A 22,391-nucleotide genomic window follows, 5' to 3' on the forward strand; every position below is an offset into this window, starting at 1 on the left:
GATTGCCATTGCTTTCACGGAGGAAGGATCGAGTGACGACATTTACCCAGAATCACCTGAGACACTGTTTTTGCCCCATCATGCATTGGGATCTCAACCCAGAATTCCAATGGGTGGGGGAAACTATGGGAACTATGGGGTAGCTACCCATAGTGCAACGCTCCGGAAATCGACGATAGCCTCAGTACATGGATGTACACCGCCAAATTAATGTGCTTAGTGTGGCCGCGTGCACTTGACTTTATAAAATCTGTTTTAAAAAATCGGTTTCTGTAAAATCGGAATAATCCCGTAGTGTAGACATACCCTTAGTCTGTGACACTGAATTATGCTGAGTAAAGTGGCCCAATTATTTCTCAAATTGTGAAATTCTAGTATTTTGTGTCTTGGACCTCATGATGAGAGGAATATCGTAGAGGACAAACCTGATGAATAGGCCAATCTGGATTCCTCAGATGAAATCCTGACCCCACTGAAGTGAATGGGAGTTTTGCCCACTTAAGAGCTACGGATTCACATCCTGACATAGCCCTTCATCCTTCAGAGGTAGGTACAAAGCTTTATCCAATTCCCATTGAAGTCAATACAAAAGTACAAGTTGGTTTAGTATCATGAAACCTATGGTGTTGAGATCTTTTGGATGAGACCTTCAACCCAGGGATCCTTTCCTTTCTGTATGAATCTTAGAGAGTCCATGGAACTTTGTATAAGAACGTTGCATTGCTCAAGTGTCTTTGGCTTAATTTACCTTTTCCCTGCTGTCGTGAAACACACTGTTCATTAGTTGGTTGCTGTTCTCTGCTCTAAGGGCATAACTTCATTTAAGAGGTTCTGTATATAGATGGCCTGACTTTTCAGAGGTGCTTAGCATGCACTGCTTCTAGTTGATGGCAACAGGAAATGTGGGTGTTCAGCAACTCTGAAAATCAGGCCATTAAAGTGATTTTGGATGGTGTGTGTGTGTGTGTGTGTGTGTGTGTGTAAATTGTTGTCCCAACTTCAGAGTGGTTGAGAAAAGTCTGGGCTTCTGGTGTGGGTAAACCTCTAATTGGCTTCAGTAGGAACAGGATCTAGACACTACTGAGCATTCACTATTCTAAAATATTATTGACTCTGAAGAAATAGATGTCAGACTTCTTTGTCAGTTTGACAACAACCAAATGAATTTCTCCCAGACTATCAAACTAGCTGTATCAACAACATCTGCATTATGAAGGCCTTAGTGGATGCCGTAGAAAAAACTCATTGTGTCAAAGCTCCCAGTTTGTTCTGTTCCTAGAATGTATTTTGTCAGATTCCTTTGTCTAATCCATTAACAAAATGGTGCTTGTCAAACTTATCATCATAGTTTTAGAAAGAGAATCAAATTTGGTAATTATTAAGTCACTGTCTGAGGAACAACCAGTCTCTACAATAGCCTATTATATTCTGTCAAATAAGTATTGTATATCCATAATGGGGCAAAGTGTGCTGTCATTTACATCTGCGTAATCCCACTGATATCAATAGCTGTGCCACTGTGATTGAGAAAATAATTTGATCCACTATATGTAGAAGTGGCTTGACTGGAATGAACCATCATAGCAGATCCTTTTTAAAATAAAAAATGTAATATAAACTAAAAGATGTAGCCAATTGTTGGACTATACTCATGGGTCATTCTTAAAAATGTTCGAGACTAAACTGAGCCAAATGTATTGTCTAAAGACAAAGCAGTTCAATATGGAAAGAACAGCTGCATGATCTCCTTCCAGGAAGCAATTTTTATCTTTCAGCATGTTGACCTTTCACAGAAAATGTATTTCAAAGATAATGCATTTCAGCTAGTTGTATTTATAGTGTGATGTTTACAAGTTACAGAAGTCTTTACCCATCACAAAAATCCAACCCACTGTCACCTAAACATTCCTTAACTTGTTGTTTTGTTTTTTACTTTTTTCTTATCTCTGTTTTGTATACTACATTCCAGACCAGTTGGGCATAGAGATACGTCCCAACTTTTGCCAGGACACAGCATTCATGTATGTTGGTTTTGATAGGCTTCCTGTTTTCTAATGTCGAAGCTGACTTCAGCTTTTCAAAGTGTTGTGAGATATTTGAACAGAATTGTTGGAGAGCATAATACTTTGTTAACATTCCCAACACTTGTATATTAATACTGTGCATGTAATACCCATTAATGTCGTGTATACGCTGCCTAACATATATGTATTGGCTAGCAAAGAAATATATATAAATACAGTCTGGTTGATACATAGCTCTGAGGAAGAGGGGCATGCTCAGTATAGATGGACTCTGGAGAATTTAGCTACTAAATGCTAACATGTCTCAACTGAATTTTTTCTAAAGCTTATAACTTGGCACCAGGTACTGCAACTGAGACCAAGGAGACAGTCTTGTGCTCTCAATGCACCTGCTGGTGCCCATGCAGCAAGGAGAAGAAGGCTTTAAAGAGAGAGAGCCTGACTTGAATGCAGAGGGGTAAAGAAGGGGAAGAACTGCAAGAGGGAGAAGGGGGAAGAAGTTAGGGGTGAGGGTGGGGATGGATAAAAGTAGAGGGCCTAGCAGTTTATATAGGTGCAGAGTAGACAGGGGCACAGGGCTGGAGCCCGGGTAAGGTGGTGGACGGGTTGGATAGGATTAAAGAGTACTAGGATCAGGATCCAGGATGAAAGTGGATAGGAGCAGAGGGGGAAGGAATCAGGAGCTGCGGGGTGGATAGCAGCAGAAGGGGACACAAATAAGGTTGGGGTCCAGGGGTAAAATGGTTTATAACCACTTGACACATACCCTTCCAAAACCTGAAATTGAACCCTGGAGTCCTAAATCACTATATTTCTCTGCTGTCAGCAAGTAGCTATGAAATCCATTGACAATGTGTGTGTGTTTCAGCCCCCACTCTAGTGTTCTGCCCACTCTAGTTCCAGCCATGCTGATGACCCAAATTGTGGGTCAGTATGGGTCCACATACTGTACTTCCTGTTGTTTTTTTTTTCAGTCTACTTTTTTTTTAAGTGGGAATTACACATAAAAAACTATGTAAAAAGAACATTAAGGTTGCAAAGTCCTGGACTCAAAAACTAGGAAATGTCAGAATTAAGGTCACCTTTGCAACCTTAATATGATCCCTAGGCCATATGCATTATGCTGCAGTCATTAAATTATCACATAATATTGTTTGGACTCCTGCTTCAATCAATATATGTGATGGACAATGTTCAGGGAATGAATCAGGGTTGGGTAGTAAAGGATACTGTTGCCTGTGGGAACTCTGCTTCATTTGTTGCAAAAATTTAAGATGAGTAGTGAATGAGGCAGGGGGTTGCAGGAAATGAAAGAATGGCCTCAGGGTTAATTTAAGACAGTTGAATGCTTCTGAAGAACTGGATTCTACCCCTTCCTCTATTACATAGTCCCTATGGAATATTTGGGCAAGTCACTTAAACCAACTCTTCACCGGTCATCACTAATTGTGTTTTTCCTCATTTTCTAGGTGCCTGTTTTGAGACCCTGGGGTCTGATTTGTAGAAGTGCTGAGCACTCAGAGCTGAGACTGAAGTCAATGTTTTCCTAACATAGAAAGTATATACAGAATGTTTAATTTTGGTGCCTCTGTTCCCCATATGTAAAAGGGGATAATAATGCCCTTCACCTCACAGGGGCATTGTGAAAAGAAATCCCTTAATGTCTGGGAAGCACTCAGATACTATAGTGATGAACACCTTAGAAAAGCCATGAGGAAGTTAATAACTGAGAGGGTGGCACATTGAGCAGGCATTGAATAGTGTGCAATAAATAATTCATGGGGCCACATTGAACAATGAGGGTAAAACAAATATTGAATATCTATTATGTGAGCACCCACCATCCTGTGCAGTGAATGAGGCAGAGGTCCTGTGGGAAAAAATATATGATTGTGTAATTAAGAGTTGTATCATGATGCATAACCTATAAGGGAGCTGAATTAAAGTTGCTCAGGCAACCTTAATTCTGGCATTTCCTAATTTATGTGTGCTTCACTTTGCAACATTTTATTTTTTAAAGTAGTGTTTTGGAAGTAATATCTACTTTTAATATATTCTGGTTAGAAGAGAAACAATACCTGTGAATACAGACAGTCATTAGCCAAACTATAGTCTGTTTCCTGTCTTATGCTTTCAGCAGGTGCCTCTTGCTATACAGCAAACGTTCCCAACTATTATCCAAATTCTGTTCTGTCAAGCAGACACTGCCTGATGCATCCTCTGCTCTGCAAATCCTACTGAGCAAAGAGGGGCATTTTGGTTGCAACATGCTCATTTAAAAAGGAGCATTGTGCAATTTCAGCTAGTGTATGCTGCCTTATCCTAGTGATGGAGAAATATCCTTTTAGTAGTTACTAAGCTATGATGATACGTTAGCGATTTTTTTTAATGTAGTTTTGAAAACATCAGAAAAATTGTAGAGATAATATTCCAGATATATTTTGTTTCCATTTACACTGTGTCTCTCTTTTTTTTTTAACTTCTTAGACCAACATTGTGTAACCTGTTTGCATTCCCAGTAGTCTCTGAGCAGTTCTAGGTTCAGCATGGTTAGATTATTAGATTTAACAGCAATTGTGGCAATTCACTTAATTGTTGGTTAGATGAATCTGGCCCTCATCCTGTGAAGTGCTGCATGTGCTAAATTTGCCATTTTCTTCAGTGAATAATAAAGCAGTTCAGTGGCTCACAGAAGTGCTCCCCTCACCCCAAAAGAAGAAAAGTGTCTAGTAGCAGTGAGGGCGGTAGTTTAAAAATTCGAACCCACTTTCAGATGGTAAGTGCAAGTGATCTAAACTAAGCCTGAGCAATATGGGTTCTCTTTAGAATAGTCCTCAACTGAAAATTTCCACTGAGACACTAACTGGTTTGTGTCTTACTGATTTCACTTCCCTGCTTTTATCCAAAATTTTCTTAACATCTCAGAAACATGGTATAAATTCACAACCAAACACAACAGAAAGTCCTGTTTGGCCTGAATACAGCTTACACTTCCCATGCAATATTTATTCTGTGGACAAGTAGAAACATTGTCTTCTGATCTGTCAGCTGAAGAACTTTAATGAGCACTGAATTTACTTAACTTCTTAAGGAAATTGTTTCCATTTTATGGTGAGATTCTTTATTATTTCATCAATAATCGTTAGTGCTTATAGGGATGTTAAGTCTTTCATGTTTTACAGCTGAAAATATAGAGGGTTATTTCTCCATATGAGGAATGTCCTCTCAAAGCTGGTGATCCAAATGACGGTTCTCATTTATGCTATGTCTGGATCCTCTGCTCCACCTCTGGCAGTCTTCCTGTGCTGACAAAGAGGTGGAATAAATGACCTACAGTATTAGATTTTTTCTCTCTCTAATCAGTGACTAAGACATGTGAAAGAATGGAGGGAGCCTGAGCTAGAGCAAATGAGGCAGCCATTTCAAGATTACCTGTCCTTCCCTGCAGAGGGAGATGATGATCTGTTGAGTCTGACATGTGTCCCTACCTCTTTGAGGGAGAGAAGAGCTGCTTCTAGCCAGTCTTCCCAGCATCCTGGTGTTGGAACAATTCCAGATGTGGGCATTTTCCAAAACAAAATCCCTGTTTCTCCTGGGAGGAGCCCTGACAGTAGCCTTCCCACAAAAGACATAACCTCTGGCTCCTGAAGAATTGGGAAAGGGGACCTGCGTGGTAATCAGGGTTTCAAAGTTGCTGGAGACGGAGGAAGAAAGCATAGACTAGAGATCTGGAGGAGGGGGTGTGTGGGGAAGGGATCTGGGGTTGGAGGGAGAAGGAGAAGTAATCAGTTGGGAATCCATGTGATTATCAGTGAGTTTTTGGTTCAGGAAAGGGGTGTAGTCCTGGAGGAAAGCCTTGAGGGGGTCTGGAGTTGTTGCTAGTTAGAGGAAAGAAACTTCTCTCCTCCAGAAATTCGGAGTTCATAGGCATCTTGGTGGTCAACTCACTTCCCAGCAATAAAGTCAGTTCCTCCCTTGTTGATGAACATCATATACTCAGGATTAAAAGAAAAGTATGTGCATCAATTCAATATCAAGCTAATGCTGCAGGTACAGAATGTGCAAAAAAGTTGTTTATTAGATTATGAAAATATCTAAAGGTGGTTACAGGCTATAGTAAAGAGCTGGGCTCTGGTGTTAAATTATTTGTCAGAACAATTTGTGGTATCAGATTACAACAGGATTTCAATTTTTTAAAGAGAGACAGACATTTCATGAGAGAAAAATGCCCTACATCCAACGTGCATCAGTACTGAAGAAAAACAAGCTTCTCTTTTATTTTGCCAAAGGAACTCTATGAAAATGAAAACTAGTGTTACTCTGACTGAAGCTCTCTTTAACCCTTAGAGCTCTGTACCATGTATATAATTGTCATAAACAGATAGCTAAGGGTTAATGTCTCTTTCACCTGAAGCACCTGACCAGAGGACCAATCAGGAAACCGGATTTTTTCAACTCTGGGTGGAGGGAAGTTTGTGTCTTTGTCTTTGTCTGTCTGCCTGCTGTCTCTGAGCTTTGGAGAACTAGTTTCTGTTTTCTAATCTTCTGTTTCTAAGTGTAAGGACAAAGAGATCAGATAGTAAGTTATATGGTTTCTTTTCTTTGGTATTTGCGTGAATATAAGTGCTGGAGTGCTTTGATTTGTATTCTTTTTGAATAAGGCTGTTTATTCAATATTCTTTTAAGCAATTAACCCTGTATTTTGTCACCTTAATACAGAGAGACCATTTGTATGTATTTTTCCTTTCTTTTTTATATAAAGCTTTCTTTTAAGACCTGTTGGAGTTTTCTTTTCTGGGAAATTTCAGGGAAATTGAGTCTGTACTCACCAGGGAATTGGTGGGAGGAAGAAATCAGGGGGAGATCTGTGTGTGTTGGATTTGCTAGCCTGATTTTGCATTTCCTCTGGGTAAAGAGGAAAGTGCTTTTGTTTCCAGGACTGGGAACGGAGAGGGGGAGTCACTCTGTTTGGATTCACAGAGCTTGTGTCTGTGTATCTCTCCAGGAGCCCCTGGAGGGGGGAAGGGAAAAAGGATTATTTCCCTTTGTTGTGAGACTCAAGGGATTTGGGTCTTGGGGTCCCCAGGGAAGGTTTTTCAGGGGGACCAGAGTGCCCCAAAACACTCTAATTTTTTGGGTGGTGACAGCAAGTACCAGGTCCAAGCTGGTAACTAAGCTTGGAGGTTTTCATGCTAACCCCCATATTTTGGACGCTAAGGTCCAAATCTGGGACTAAGGTTATGATAATAATATACTAAACCTTCTATTAAAAAGGAAAAGAACATAACGGTGTCAGGTGAGAGTGGATGGCAGTACAGACCAGTGGGTTCATAGCATTATCAGGGAACTGACATTATCTGCACTGGACTTGCCACCTCCTTTTCGTTTGGGTTTGCTCTCACCAGCAGTGAGTCCTGTGGTTGCTGGACATTGGTGCATACTAGGGTTTGGAACAACTCTAATTCCATTGAGGTTTGGAGCATGAGTGGGAGGTGGTCAGCAGTGATGCTCCAAGGCCTAACACAGAGACTTGTTAGAGGCCCAGTGCTGCCCCACACAGACTGGCACTGAAAGTTACTGACTGTCCTTGTCTCCCCAGTGAAGTGAATGAGAGTTGAGGGCACTTAGTACCTCAGAGTCTCTAGATCTAAGGTAAGGCGGGGTATGCTTTAGAATGCCAGTCATAAAAGTCTGAAACCGCAGTGGTTTGATGCAGAGAAGAACGGGGAACGAGCAGTGAGGAGTAACTAGAAAAATGTCCAATCTCTCACATTTCAACTGGTTTTGGGGGCAAAGTTTGAGAGATTTTTGCCTTTTTGTTGTTAGAAAACAAAAAGCATCATGGTGACATTACTGAAGTTGTTAAAGGGATGGAAAGGATCAATAGTATTGATTGAAGCAAACTCTGGGTGCTTGCCAAGAATACACAAATACGAGGCCAAGATTACATGATTTTAAAATTAGGAATGTGAGAGTGAAAAAGGTAGTTTAAACTAAAAGGTAATAAAGGGTACAGAATAAATTACCAAAGAGGGCAACAGAGGCAATGAGTTTCAGTGAGTTCAACAGAAAATCAATTGAGTTTCTAAATGAAGGAGGATATATGTGTGTCGTAAATAGGCAAATAAAAATGAGACACACATTCAGGGAAATGTGTTATGGGCCCTATAACCTAACTACTTTCTTAAAGCTAAATCCTGTCAACCTGAAGTGATCCTGAATCACTGGGATTGGTGGAGAAGGATGCTGTGGGGAAGGGATCATCTCAAACAGGCTATAGAATTCCAACATACATGTTCCATGGCCACTTCCATGGTAGTCCTTGACAGTCTGCCCTCCCCCACTCCCCTCAATGCTCCGAACGGTAATGGCCTATTCACTGCCATTGCAGAGGCCTTGGGCATTGATGCACCTTGGTCTCTCTTATCCTCTGCTTGTGGCACATAGTAGCCTAGTCTCCTGTGGGTTGTAATGCTTTAGTTTCATTTGTATTGGTGAGTGCTGGGTGATGTTGGAGGTCTGTGCTATACGGGAGCACATCTGATTAAATGATCAAGTAGGACCTTCTGGCCTTAAACTCTATGGCAGTGTCTCTCACCCTGCCCTTTCCCCAAAGAGTCTGCTCTGCAGGCTCCCCTGCACTTGCAGATGTCCATTATTTGGCTTCATGTAGGCATCTGATAAGCTAACATTAGCCTCTGCACTGTTCACTCATACACAGGGGTGAAAGTAACTTAAAGGACTTACCGCTGTGCAGGGTGGATGGGGTCCTGGGATAGGTGTGGGGAAGCGGCTCTGGGCCCCTAGAAGGGGCAGGGTCTCTGGTGGAAGGGGCAGGTCTGGGGTAGCAACTGGGGCCCTGGGCCCTTTAAATTCTGCTGGAGCCCTGTGGTAGTGGTGGTGCCAGCTGGAAGCCCTGGACCCTTTTAAATTGCTGGGCCCTGGGGCAGCTGCTCCTTTCCTTCCCTGCCACCTTCAGCAGCCCTGCCGGTACAGTCGGCTCTGTACTTTCTTACTAGAGTGCCGTACCGGCTTACTTTCACCTCTGCTCATACCTCTCTGCACCATTTACTGATATTTTCCAGTCCAGCAAAAACAGTGGACCCACAATTTCCCTATATGATCAGCCCTCCACCACAATCCCCTTCCACACAAAAAGGAATGGAGCAGCAAGGGTTTGCCCATTAGGATGATTTTTTCCCCATTAGGATGATTTTTTCCCCATTAAGGATAGGTATTAAAGAAACATATTTCCTGGAACTAATTCCATGCCCCAGCAGAAAAATTTGAAGGATTGGGGCCTTAATGATATTGCCATTAGCCAGCAAATATTTTCCCTCCTCCTTGTGCATTCTTCTCCTGTTTTTTAAAAAAATATTTATCATCCAATCAGGAGTAAAAACATGTTTCTTAAGATGACCAGTTCTCTTCCATGAGTAAGAGTAAAAGTGATAGCTGACATAAAACCACATAGGATGAAATTTAATTGTCCAAATTTTGTGTCACAGATTCTGATGACTAGCGTGCATTCTTTCAAAGCAGGATCAGTTTCTGAATGATTTGCTGACAGAAAAAGGACTAAATTGTCAGATAATTTATGTGCAGTGCACAATTTGACAAGTCTAATCAATAATATGGTGGAAGTAAAATACAAGTGGAATGTTGAGAGATGATTCAAGAAGGCTGCTTGGTTAATATAGATGGTCCTAATTCCCTAGAATCACGCTATACAAAGCAATTGAAACAGCATCATCAACTAAAAATCCATATTTCTATGTTTATCATTTTCAGTTGATGATAATAATGCTGACTTCAGCACAGGGCATTTCATAGTATTAATGACCAGTTGTAGGTTAGTGGCTCTTGAGTACACCTCCTCATAGACTCATAGACTCTAGGACTGGAAGGGACCTCGAGAGGTCATCGAGTCCAGTCCCCTGCTCTCATGGCAGGACCAAATACTGTCTAGACCATCCCTAATAGACATTTATCTAACCTACTCTTAAATATCTCCAGAGATGGAGATTCCACAACTTCCCTAGGCAATCTATTCCAGTGTTTAACTACCCTGACAGTTAGGAACTTTTTCCTAATGTCCAACCTAAATCTCCCTTGCTGCAGTTTAAGCCCATTGCTTCTTGTTCTATCATTGGAGGCTAAGGTGAACAAGTTTTCTCCCTCCTCCTGATGACACCCTTTTAGATACCTGAAAACTGCTATCATGTCCCCTCTCAGTCTTCTCTTTTCCAAACTAAACAAACCCAATTCCTTCAGCCTTCCTTCATAGGTCATGTTCTCAAGACCTTTAATCATTCTTGTTGCTCTTCTCTGGACCCTCTCCAATTTCTCCACATCTTTCTTGAAATGCGGTGCCCAGAACTGGACACAATACTCCAGTTGAGGCCTAACCAGCGCAGAGTAAAGTGGAAGAATGACTTCTCGTGTCTTGTTTACAACACACCTGTTAATGCATCCCAGAATCACGTTTGCTTTTTTTGCAACAGTATCACACTGTTGACTCATATTAAGCTTGTGGTCTACTATGACCCCTAGATCTCTTTCTGCCATACTCCTTCCTAGACAGTCTCTTCCCATTCTGTATGTGTGAAACTGATTGTTCCTTCCTAGGTGGAGCACTTTGCATTTATCTTTATTGAACTTCATCCTGTTTACCTCAGACCATTTCTCCAAATTGTCCAGATCATTTTGAATTTTGACCCTGTCCTCCAAAGCAGTTGCAATCCCTCCCAGTTTGGTATCGTCCGCAAACTTAATAAGCGTACTTTCTATGCCAACATCTAAATCGTTGATGAAGATATTGAACAGAACCGGTCCCAAAACAGACCCCTGCGGAACCCCACTTGTTATACCTTTCCAGCAGGATTGGGAGCCATTAATAACTACTCTCTGAGTACGGTTATCCAGCCAGTTATGCACCCACCTTATAGTAGCCCCATCTAAATTGTACTTTCCTAGTTTATCTATAAGAATATCATGCGAGACTGTATCAAATGCCTTACTACAGTCTAGGTATATCACATCCACCGCTTCTCCCTTATCCACAAGGCTCATTATCCTATCAAATAACGCTATCAGATTAGTTTGACACGATTTGTTCTTTACAAATCCATGCTGGCTATTCCCTATCACCTTACCACCTTCCAAGTGTTTGCAGATGATTTCTTTGATTACCTGCTCCATTATCTTCCCTGGCACAGAAGTTAAACTAACTGGTCTGTAGTTTTCTGGGTTGTTTTTATTTCCCTTTTTATAGATGGGCACTATATTTTCTCCCTTCCAGTCTTCTGGAATCTACCCCGTCTCCCATGATTTCCCAAAGATAATAGCTAGAGGCTCAGATACCTCTTCTATTAACTCCTTGAGTATTCTAGGATGCATTTCATCAGGCCCTGGTGACTTGCAGGCATCTAACTTTTGTAAGTGATTTTTTACTTGCTCTTTTTTTATTTTATCTTCTAAACCTACCCTCTTCCCGTAAGCATTCACTATACTAGACATTCCTTCAGACTTCTCAGTGAAGACTGAAACAAAGAAGTCATTAAGCATCTCTGCCATTTCCAAGAGTCCCGTTACTGTTTCCCCCTCCTCATTGAGCAGTGGGCCTACCCTGTCCTTGGTCTTCCTCTTGCTTCTAATGTATTGATAAAAAGTCTTCTTGTTTCCCTTTATTCCCATAGCTAGTTTGAGTTCATTTTGTGCCTTTGCTTTTCTAATCTTGCCTCTGCATTCCTGTGTTATTTGCCTATATTCATCCTTTGTAATCTGACCTAGTTTCCATTTTTTATATGACGCCTTTTTATTTTGTAGGTCACGCAAGATCTCGTGGTTAAGCCAAGGTGGTCTTTTGCCACATTTTCTATCTTTCCTAACCATTGGAATAACTTGCTTTTGGGCCCTTAATAGTGTCCCTTTGAAAAACTGCCAACTTTCCTCAGTTGCTTTTCCCCTCAGTCTTAATTCCCATGGGACCTTACCTATCAGCTCTCTGAGCTTACCAAAATCCGCCTTCCTGAAATCCATTGTCTCTATTCTGCTGTACTCCCTTCTACCCTTCCTTAGAATTGCAAATTCTATGATTTCATGATCACTTTCACCCAAGCTTCCTTCTATTTTCAAATTCTCAACAAGTTCCTCCCTATTTGTTAAAATCAAGTCTAGAACAGCTTCCCCCCTAGTAGCTTTTCAACTTTCTGAAATAAAAAGTTGTCTGCAATGCAGTCCAGGAACTTATTAGATAGTCTGTGCCCCACGGTGTTATTTTCCCAACATATATCTGGATAGTTGAAGTCCCTCATCACTACCAAATCTTGGGCTTTGGATGATTTTGTTAGTTGTTTGAAAAAAGCCTCATCCACCTCTTCCACCCGATTAGGTGGCCTGTAGTAGACTCCCAGCACGACATCACCCGTGTTTTTTACCCCTTTTAGCCTAACCCAGAGACTCTCCACACTTCCGTCTCCTATGTCCATCTCCACCTCAGTCCAGGTATGTACATTTTTAATATATAAGGCAACACCTCCTCCCTTTTTCCCCTGTCTATCCTTCCTGAGCAAACTATACCCATCCACACCAACATTCCAGTCGTGTGTATTATCCCACCAAGTTTCAGTAATGCCAATAATGTCATAGTTGTATTTATTTATTAGCACTTCAAGTTCTTCCTGCTTATTACCCATACTTCTTGCATTTGTATATAGGCATCTAAGATACTGGTTTGATCTTGCCTCCCAGCTTTGCCCTGACCCTCCTTCCTCTCTGCCATTATAGCCTGTGCTCCCTCCTGTTTCCAACCCATCTCCCAGGTCTTTTTCCCCACTTACCTGTGGGCTTTGCTCACCTGTCCCCGTCGAACCTAGTTTAAAACCCTCCTTACTACGTTAGCCAGTCTGTGCGCAAATAAGGCCTTTCCCCTCTTCGAAAGGTGAATGCCATCTGTTCCTAGCAGTCCTTCCTCGAATAGCATCCCATGGTCGAGGAAGCCAAAGCCCTCCTGGCGACACCATCTTCGCAGCCAGGCATTCACCTCCATGATGCATCTGTCTCTGCCCGGACCCCTACCTTCAACAGGAAGAATCGAAGAGAATACCACCTGCGCTCCAAACTCCTTAACCCATACTCCCAGAGCCCTGTAGTCACTCTTGATCTGCTCAGTGTCACACCTCGCAGTATCATTTGTGCCCACATGGATGAGTAGCATGGGGTAGTAGTCAGAAGGCCGGATAATCCTCAACAATGCCTCTGTAACATCTTGGATATGGGCCCCTGGCAGGCAGCATACCTCCCGGGATGAACGGTCAGGGCGACAAATGGGTGTCTCCGTCCCCCTCAGCAGAGAGTCTCCAACCACCACTATCCTACGTTTCTTATCAGTGGTGGCAGCAGACCTCCCAGCCTTAGGGGTACGAGGCTTCACCTCCTTAACTGTTGGGGGTGATTCCTTCTCTTCTGTATCAAGAAGAGCATAACGGTTATCTTTTACCACAACAGGAGGGTTCGCAGCAGCGGTGGAGCACTGCCTGCTGCTAGAAGTAACCAGCTGGCTGTGTCCACCCTGAGCCTCCTCCTCCACTGGTGTGTCAGATACACCCTGAGGCATCTCCTCCTCCACTGGTGTGTCGGTAGTCCTGTGAACTGGGACAGCTACGTCAGCTGTCTCCACATGGATACTGTCCAGGAATTGCTCATGGATATGGATGTTCCTCAGCCTAGCCACCTCCTCCTGTAGCTCTCCCACCTGCTGCCTGAGAGATTCCACCAGTAGGCACCTTTCACATTGGATGCCACCCCCAGCCTGGATATCAGTAAGTGGAAATTGCAAATTACAGTCTTTGCAAGCCCACACCAGAATCTGGGTAAAAGCATCCATGCTTTGGTGCTCTGTCTGGCAACAGGCGCAGGTGGAGGAGACAGAAGCAGTGCTGGCACAGGTGTTGCGGGTCCTCCTCACCATTGTAAGCCTCCCTCTGTCAAACTCTCAAATTCCCGTCTGCAGCTCCCTGTCCACTCTGCTCCCACAGATGCTGTATGTGCTCCTCCTTCACCTGGAGAACTCCCTTGCAAAACTCCCTGTTAGCAGCTCCTAGCTGCAAATTAATCTCTAGGAAATGTTTTGTGCTTCGATCATTATTGCATAAGACATCAATCTACAATTTGAATATTTTAGGAAATGGAATAGTGTGATTCACATCTTTTGCATAATTGTTTTTGGTAGTTAAAGTACTTGAGAGAACAACTTCGCTGAAATGTCATTATAATTCCTATAAAAATATATCCTGAAATGTAATAAAATTTCAGATCTGTAGGTTCTGACTGAAAAGCTAATGTCTTGGCAAGCGTACTGTTTACTGGCTAAGTTTGGGCAACATGCAATGAAGCAATGCAATTATTTGGAAAATAATTTATGACAATGAAACATCCGATTTAGTCAGCAGATGAAGATCAAGGTATAAAAGGGAAGGTGACTGGGACATGTTTTTATGTTTAGTCAGATATTGGAGTATTGCCACGTACCGGAGTATTTCTATTTTCAGTGTTATCACATTATGTAAGTTACTCCACACATTCCTCAAGGCCAGCATCAATCCGATGTTTTTTTTTATGCCTCCTAAACACAAGAGACTTGTTCCTCCCCTTGCACCTTGTGTAGTCATCTTACACCTGTGTAGTGGTAATAAAAATGCTACCATATGGTGATGTTTTACACTCACTTTATTCTTGCTTTACCATCACAAGGTGCAAAGCTGTGGGAAATCAGGCCCACGGATTTCAAAGACACTTGTATCAGATTTTCTATTTTAAGAAAACAAATCAGCTTAAAATAGTTGACTGTGTAGGTGGCTTTGTGCCTGGCTTTGCTTAATGGTATTTTAATAATGTGGGGCCCCCTTTTAGAGGAGTTTTGTATGAGTAAAGGACAAGTAAGGCGCTCTGAAAAGGGCCTGAAGAACATGTGTAAAAAAACCAGAACAAACATTTAGGATTATATGATACCATCAGATCCACACTGAGAATATGCAAAATCTGAGTTTATATAAATATTCAGTGGGTCAACATTAGACTCTGCATTGTTCACTAGTGCATGTCTGCTCAGTCCACCAAAAATAGTGCACCTCCATTTCCCCATGTCTTACAAAAAGGAGCAAGGTTTGTTTAAATATAAATGGAATCTGCAGAAATTGACTCAAAGCTGAATCGAAGCTGTGAAGAAAATTTGGAGCATACATTAAAGCTGACTTTGATATAATACACACACATAAACATTTGTACCTGTGCAGCTATTTCCTAGCAGAAATGGGAATGGTAACAAAATGAGTTGATTGGGTAAAACTTTACATCTGTATGTGAGAATAATAATTATTTGATATTTGTATTACAAGGCAGTCTCTAAATGTTGTGTGGGATCATCCTGGCCCAAAGAGCTTACAGTCTATTTAAACAATACATATACAAAGTGTGAGGGGAAATCAAGGTACAAAGGGGTGAAGTGACTTGTCCAAAGGTCACACAGAAGGCTAGTGGCAGAGCCAGGATTTGCACCCAGTGTCATGATCCATCCGTTATTAGACCAAGAGATAGAATACAATAATAAATTGCAAATTCCTTAGTTTCAGAAAATATACGTTGTTACGGAAGGTCTTAGTATGTGGCAGTGTTACATCTACTCTTCCAAGTTCTTTTTCTTAGCATTGAAACAACTGTGCAATTTTGGGCAGATGTGCTCTGGTGTCAGTTTTGGTTATGCCAGGGGGTCACAGGAGAGTTTGCTCTGATGTGGTCTTTGACTAGCATCACTTCTCAAGGCACAGATGCTTTCTGGGACCCAGGCATTGATGTTGGGCTGAAACTTGTTCAAAAAGGGTTTTTCTTGCAAGCTCTTTGACCACCTTTGTTCCAGGACTAGTATTTATATGTGAATAAAACAAGTTACACTTAAAATATACCCTGACATTGTATCACTAGTTTCTCCTTCACTGGAAAAGTGACCTGCAAGGTCCTAGACATTAACTATAGCTTGACAGAGTGGCAACATCCATCTTTTTTGCAGAGCAATTACCTGTTTAGTTCAGTATCCTGTCTCTGCCTGTTGCCAGAACAAGATGATTTGGAAGATGCTGCAGGGTATCTATAGTAGACCATTATGGAATAGCCTGTCCGTATGAGAAATTTCTTCCTAACCCTCTTCAGTTAAGGCCTGTCCATTTTAGAGTGAAAGGTGGATTGTTTATGAGCAGGTTTTAAGATGTTGGAAAACTTTTTAGTGTGGATAAGACAGGTTGTATCTTAACATGTGAGCTTCTCTGATAAAGGTGAGTCTCAAGACTGCCCCATAGAATTAGCTCACTTTTTTTTAAAAAATAACCACCTTTTATCCTCATGGACAAGTCCTTAGCATTTGGCTTGAGTCATTTGAAAATATATAAAATCCTATCTAATCTACATGTAAATATTCTCATGTTGGAAGTTTTTATATCCAAGCAAACAATATGGCACTGCAGTGCACTCAGTCCTAAATCACACATCACCTTTATCTCTTATTCCGTAATACAAGAAAAGGAGGATATATGATTATATTAAATGACAACAAATCTAGAACCGATGAAAGGAAATCCTTTGCAGAAACCATACTGAATAACCAGAACTCATTGCCACTTACTAAGGAAAGTACTTTGTGGAACAAGCTGGGTCTTGGAGTTGTGGTAGGATTATTGTAATTAATTTACTTTCTTTCATTGCATGGTGATTTAAGAGGACAAAAATAATTAAAAAAAAACCCTCATAGTATTTATAGTATTGCTCTTATATCTGGTTAGATCCAGCCACCCAGGCTGCCCATTGTGTTTTTTTATGGAAGGAAACGCCTGGTACTTCCTTCTCCCCTGTAGGCTGTGCCACTGTCATGACAGATTGGAGTACCTATTGCATCCATGCAGACACCACTGATCCGTATCAGACTTGGTTAGTTTAGCAATTTTCAGCTCTGATACAGAGATAGGTGTCTGTTAGTCACTGGTGGTGGTGATCCTTTGTGCAGAGATGAGAAGATGTAGTTAGGGTCCTAGGGAGGAGAAGATAACTGATTTTTTTTTTAGACAAAGGAAATGCAGCAAATCTAATCTACCAGGATTAAAGTAAGGCATTTGACACAGATCCACAAGGGAAATTATTAGTTAAATTAGAGAAGATGAGGACTGATATGAGAACTGAAAGGTGAATAAGGAACTGGTTAAAGCAGAGACTACAAAGGGTCATACTGAAAGGTGAACTGTCTAACTGGAGGGAGGTTATTAGTGGTGTTCTTCAGGGATCTGTCTTGGGGCCTATCTTATTTAACATTTTTATTACTGACCTTGGCACAATAAAATTTTTGGATGACACAAAGTTGGGAGGTATTGCCAATACGGAGGAGGACCAGAATATCATACAAGATGGTCTGGGCAACCTTGAAAATGGGAGTAATAGAAATGGGATGAAATTTAATAGTGCAAAGTGCAAGGTCATGCACTTAGGGACTAACACCAACATTTTTTGTTCTAAACTGGGGACTCATCAGTTGGAAGTGACAGAGGAGGAAAAAGACTTGGGTACATTGGTTGATAACAGGAGGACTGTGAGTCTCAATGTGATGTGGCCGTGAAAAAGGCTAATGCAGTGCTAGGATGCATCAGGCAAGGTATTTCCAGTAGAGAGAGGGAAATGTTTGTACTGTTATACAAGGCACTGGTGAGACTTCATCTGGTCTCCCATGTTTAAGAGAGATTAGTTCAAACTGGAACAAGTGAAGAGAAGGTCTACTAGGATGATCCAAGAAATGGAAAACCTACCTTATGAGAGGAGACTCAAAGAATTTGGTTTGTTTAGCCTAACCAAAAGAAGGCTGAGGGGAGAGATGATTACTCTCTCTAAAAACTTCAGAGAGATAAATGCCAGGAAGGGATAGGAGTTATTTAAGTTAAGCACCAATGTGGACACAAGAACAAATGGAAATAAACTGGCCATCAACAAATTTAGCCTTGAAATTAGATGAAGGTTTCTAACCGTCGGAGGAGTGAAGGTCTAGAACAGTCTCTTCCAAGAGGAGCAGTGGTGGCAAAAATCGTAACTGGCTTCAAGACTGGGCTTAATAAATTTATGGAGGGGATGGTATGACGAGTCTGCCAATCTGAGACTGCTAGCAGCAGATAGCTCCAACAGCCAGTGATGGAACACTAGATATGGAGAGCTCTGAGTTACTAAGAGAATTATTTACCAGATGTCTGCCTGGTGAGTCTCACCTACATTCTCAGGGTCTAACTCACCATTTTTGGGGTTGGGAAGGAATTTTCTCCCGGGTCAGATTGGCAGAGACCTTGTGGGGGGTGGAGTTCGTCTTCCTCTGCTGCATGGGGCACAAATCACTTGCAGGTTTAAACTAGTATAAATGGTGGATTCTGTGTAACTTGAAGTCTTTAAACCATGATTAGAGAACTTCAGTAACTCAGCCAGAGGTTAGGGATCTATTACTTGAGTGCGTGGAGGAGGTTCTGTGGCCTGAAAAGTTCAGGAGATCAGAGTAGATGATCAAAATAGCCCCTTCTGACCTTAAAGTCTGTGAGTCTTTGAGTCTAAGATATAGCAAGAGGATCAAGCTGATGACGTGTTAGAAGAACAAAATGTTATAAAGAAGCATTTTCTGACATTGTATTGGCCTGAGGAAGACAGAAAGGGAATAGTGGCTATAACTTTCAGCAGAACCTAGAGGCAGTATGAAAAGAGCACCTGGGGTTGGGGATGGAGGAGAATGGGATAAGCGGAGACATTGGAAGAGGAAGCCAAACTTTACTTCCTGCCACCATTCAAACTGTGTTTTCTGACTCAATTGTGTTGCCAGGAGGAGGCACTCCCCAGTAGCTGCTGCCATTTCCATGGTCAGATCCACACTGAGCTCTGCATTTATGAGTATAATCTGGTAGCCATCCTGCTGTCCTAAAACTGCACAGAGATCCACCATCATAAACTATTTTTTCTCTTCTAAACGGCAACTATTGATCTTTAAGGAACTATACAATATGCAGAGGCACTAATCAAAATTTTCAGCAAAACCTAAATGCATTCTCTTGTGCCACATTCATAGTTATTGCTGATTTAGTAGAAGTACACTCTACCTCAATATAACGCGGTCCTTGGGAGACAAAAAATCTTACCGCATTATAGGTGAGACCGCGTTATATGATACTTGCTTTCTCCACCCCTTTCCTTGTTTCTTGACCGCCCCTCCAAAGACCCCTGTCCTTAATCACCCCCAGGACCCAACCCTCTACCCAACCCACCTGCTCCCTGTCCCCTGAGTGCTCCAACCCCTATCCACACCCCCAGCCCCCTGACAGGCACTCACCAGCAGTGGCAGGAAGCGGAACAACGTGACCCCAACCAACTCTACTCTGCCACCTCCTAGTCATGGCCCTCCACTTCCTGCCGCCAGTGAGTGTGGGGAAGTTGAGGAAAGGACGCCCCCCGCACTCACCTGCAGCAGGAAGCGGAGCACTGCGGCTGGGAGCTGGCAGAGTAGAGCAGGCTGGGGCCTGGCTGCTCCACTTCCCGCTGTCGGTGAGTGCAGGGGGATCCCTTCCCCCAAGTCCCCTCCGCCGAGCGACACTGCTGGGAACGGGGCGAGGGAAGTGGAGCAGGCTACTCTTGGCCCCCCGCTAATCCCTGGGGCCACTCTTGGACTGTAGGCCCCCCAAATTCCCCCCCCACACACACACACAGCTCCTGCCTCCTAGACCCTGGGGAGGGGGGAGTCCCTGACCACCCCCGAGACCCTCTGTCCCTTATCCAACCCCTTTAGCCCCGGCCCAGCACCCTTAACATGGTGCTCAGAACAGTGTGTCAGAGCTTTACCACGTTGTATGTGAACCCGTGTTATATTGGGTCGCGTTATATCAGGGTAGAAGTGTACTGTAAAGAGAATGTAGAGTTTTATTATCCCAGGCTTCCCGTTTTGCCATGCAGTAAAAGATAATGAACTAATCAAAATAATCCTAGAGCAACTCTGAGGCCCAAACTTATTTTTAAAAATTATTTTCTCAAGTTAATTTGGCTTTTCCCAGGCAGTTTGTGTGATGCTAAGTTGTCACAAAATGACAAGAATAGTAAGTGAATACTTGTTGAGCCTGATATGACATTAAACAAAAAGGAATGCAGCAGTCTCATTTATTTTCAAAACTGTATGCTTGGATATAAAATTTAGATACAGTTCATTACAAATGGGATTTTTTAACTGTTGTGCATGCCAATCATGAAGGGCCCTCTGTACTTTTTCCTTTTTGTCTGACTACACAGAGGAAAGAATAATTAAAGACGTGTAGGTAAATGGAATACTGGATAAAATGCAACATGGTGTTACCAAAGGTAGATGCCTTTCTTTGATAAAATAACTGATTATTTACATAAGGGAAATGCAATAGGTGTAATCTAGTGGACTTCAGTAAAGCATTTGACACAGCACCACATGGGAAATTATTAGTTAAATTGGAGAAAATGGGGATTAGTACAGGAATTACAAGGTGGGTAAGGACCTGGCTAAAAGGGAGACAACCGGTTTTGCTCAGAGGAGAATTATCAGACTGGAGGACTCTTACTATTGGAGTTCCTCAAGGATCTGTCCCTGTGGCACAAGAAGTAGGGGTGTTGTAATGAAATGTTCTGATGGTACAAAGCTGGGAAGCACTGTCAGTACAGAGGTGGATTGGAATATTATGCAGGAAGAAATGGATGAAGTAGAGAACTGAAGTAATATAAATAAGTAATAGAAATAGGATAAAATTTAATTGTACATAGTGCAAATGCTAATAACAAGAATGTGTGCTATAAACTGGGGCTCATCAGTTGGAAGCAACAAAGGAGGAGAAATACCTAGGTGTCTTAGTTAACCACACAATGACTGTGAACCAACAATGTGGTGTGGTGGTGAAAGACACATCCCAAGATCAAATTTATCAGATGAGGCATGTTCAGTAGAGAGTGGGAAGTATTAATGCCATTGTACAGGGCACTGCAAGACCTCAGCGAAATACTGTATATAATTCAGGTTACCCACGTTCAAGAAAGATTAATTCAAATTAAAATAGATGCAGAGAATGGCACTAGGGTGATCAAGGGAATAGAGAGCCTGTTTTGTGAGAGGAGACTAAAAGACCCTTGGGTTGTTTAAACTAACAAAACAAAGGCTGAGAAGGGATATGGTTGATCTCTATAAATACATCCTGGGGTAAACACCAGGGAGAGAGAAGATCTATTTAAACTAAAGATCCGTGTTGGCATAAGAACAAATGGATATAAACTGGATATGAATACATTTAGATTGGAAATTAGAAGACGGTATCTACCATTCAGAGGTGTGCAGCTCTGAAACAGGCTCCCAACAGGTTTTAACTAGCCTTCCAACTAGTTTTAATATGGAACTTGATAAGTTTATGAACAGGATAATATGATGGGGTTGTTGGTGATTGCAGGGGACTGGATTCAATGACTCAGAAGGTCCCTTCCAGTCCTATGTTCCTATTTAAATGTTTTTATTAACTGTCTAGTTGATACATAAAAGAAAATAAGTTACTTGTTTTTATATCTGTAATACTGGCAGCTGCCTTCTCAGCACCCGTCGTGGCCCAGAGTCACTCTGCAGTGCCCTCCCTGTGTTTCGCCCTGTTGAGAGCCCCTTGCATAATCTTCACACATTTTTCTCTTTGGTCAAAATACCCCTCCTTGAGTCTGTGTTATTCACAGAAAATAACTCCCGAAGAAATCTCAAAGTCCCAAACTAAAGTCCATAAACTAAACATTTTTTCTTCCTATTCCCTGTCCTTTCTGCCTGGGGAGCTCTGCAATCTTTCCACTGCTTATTCAGCGTCTCTTGTGCCTTAACACACTACTCTCAGCCCTTCCTGGCTGGAACCTTATGGTATGTCTACACTGCAGTTAAAATCCACTGGCTGACCCATGCCAGCTTATTTGGGCTCATGGTGCTCGGGCTAAGGGGTTGTTTAATTGCAGTGTAAATATTTGGACTCAGGCTGGAGCCTGGGCTCCAGGACTCTGGAAGGTGGGAGGGTCTCTAGCTTAGGCTGCAGCTCGAGCCCAAACATCACGCTGTAATTAAACAGTCCCTTAGCCCGAGCCCCATAGGCCTGAGTCAACCTGCACGGGCCAGCCACAGGTGTTTAACTGCAGTGTAGACAGCCACTAAGTCCTAAATGGAGCCCCTCATTCTTAGCAGTTTCTGCTCTCCCTGAGCATCCCCTTGTGTCCCCCCCTTTCACTGCAGCCCCCTGGTGCTCTTTATATTTTGTAATCAGGGTTCGCTACCTCCAG

At 42.2% G+C, this 22,391-nt stretch overlaps 1 protein-coding gene and 1 long non-coding RNA gene across 5 annotated transcripts in view; one reads left to right on the plus strand and one right to left on the minus strand.

The window, feature by feature from the left end:
• Positions 1-22,391, plus strand: part of GALNTL6 (polypeptide N-acetylgalactosaminyltransferase like 6) — a 980,583-nt gene that overhangs the window by 47,871 nt on the left and 910,321 nt on the right. The gene's annotated exons all lie outside the window — the stretch shown is intronic.
• LOC127047290 (uncharacterized) overlaps positions 9,905-22,391 on the minus strand; it is a 500,875-nt gene continuing 488,388 nt past the window's right edge. The window contains exon 3 of the long non-coding RNA XR_007773377.1: positions 9,905-9,935. This is a non-coding gene — a long non-coding RNA (uncharacterized LOC127047290). The remainder of the gene's footprint in view (positions 9,936-22,391) is intronic.

The sequence above is a fragment of the Gopherus flavomarginatus genome, chromosome 3, assembly GCF_025201925.1.
Source record: "Gopherus flavomarginatus isolate rGopFla2 chromosome 3, rGopFla2.mat.asm, whole genome shotgun sequence".
Taxonomy (NCBI): domain Eukaryota; kingdom Metazoa; phylum Chordata; order Testudines; family Testudinidae; genus Gopherus; species Gopherus flavomarginatus.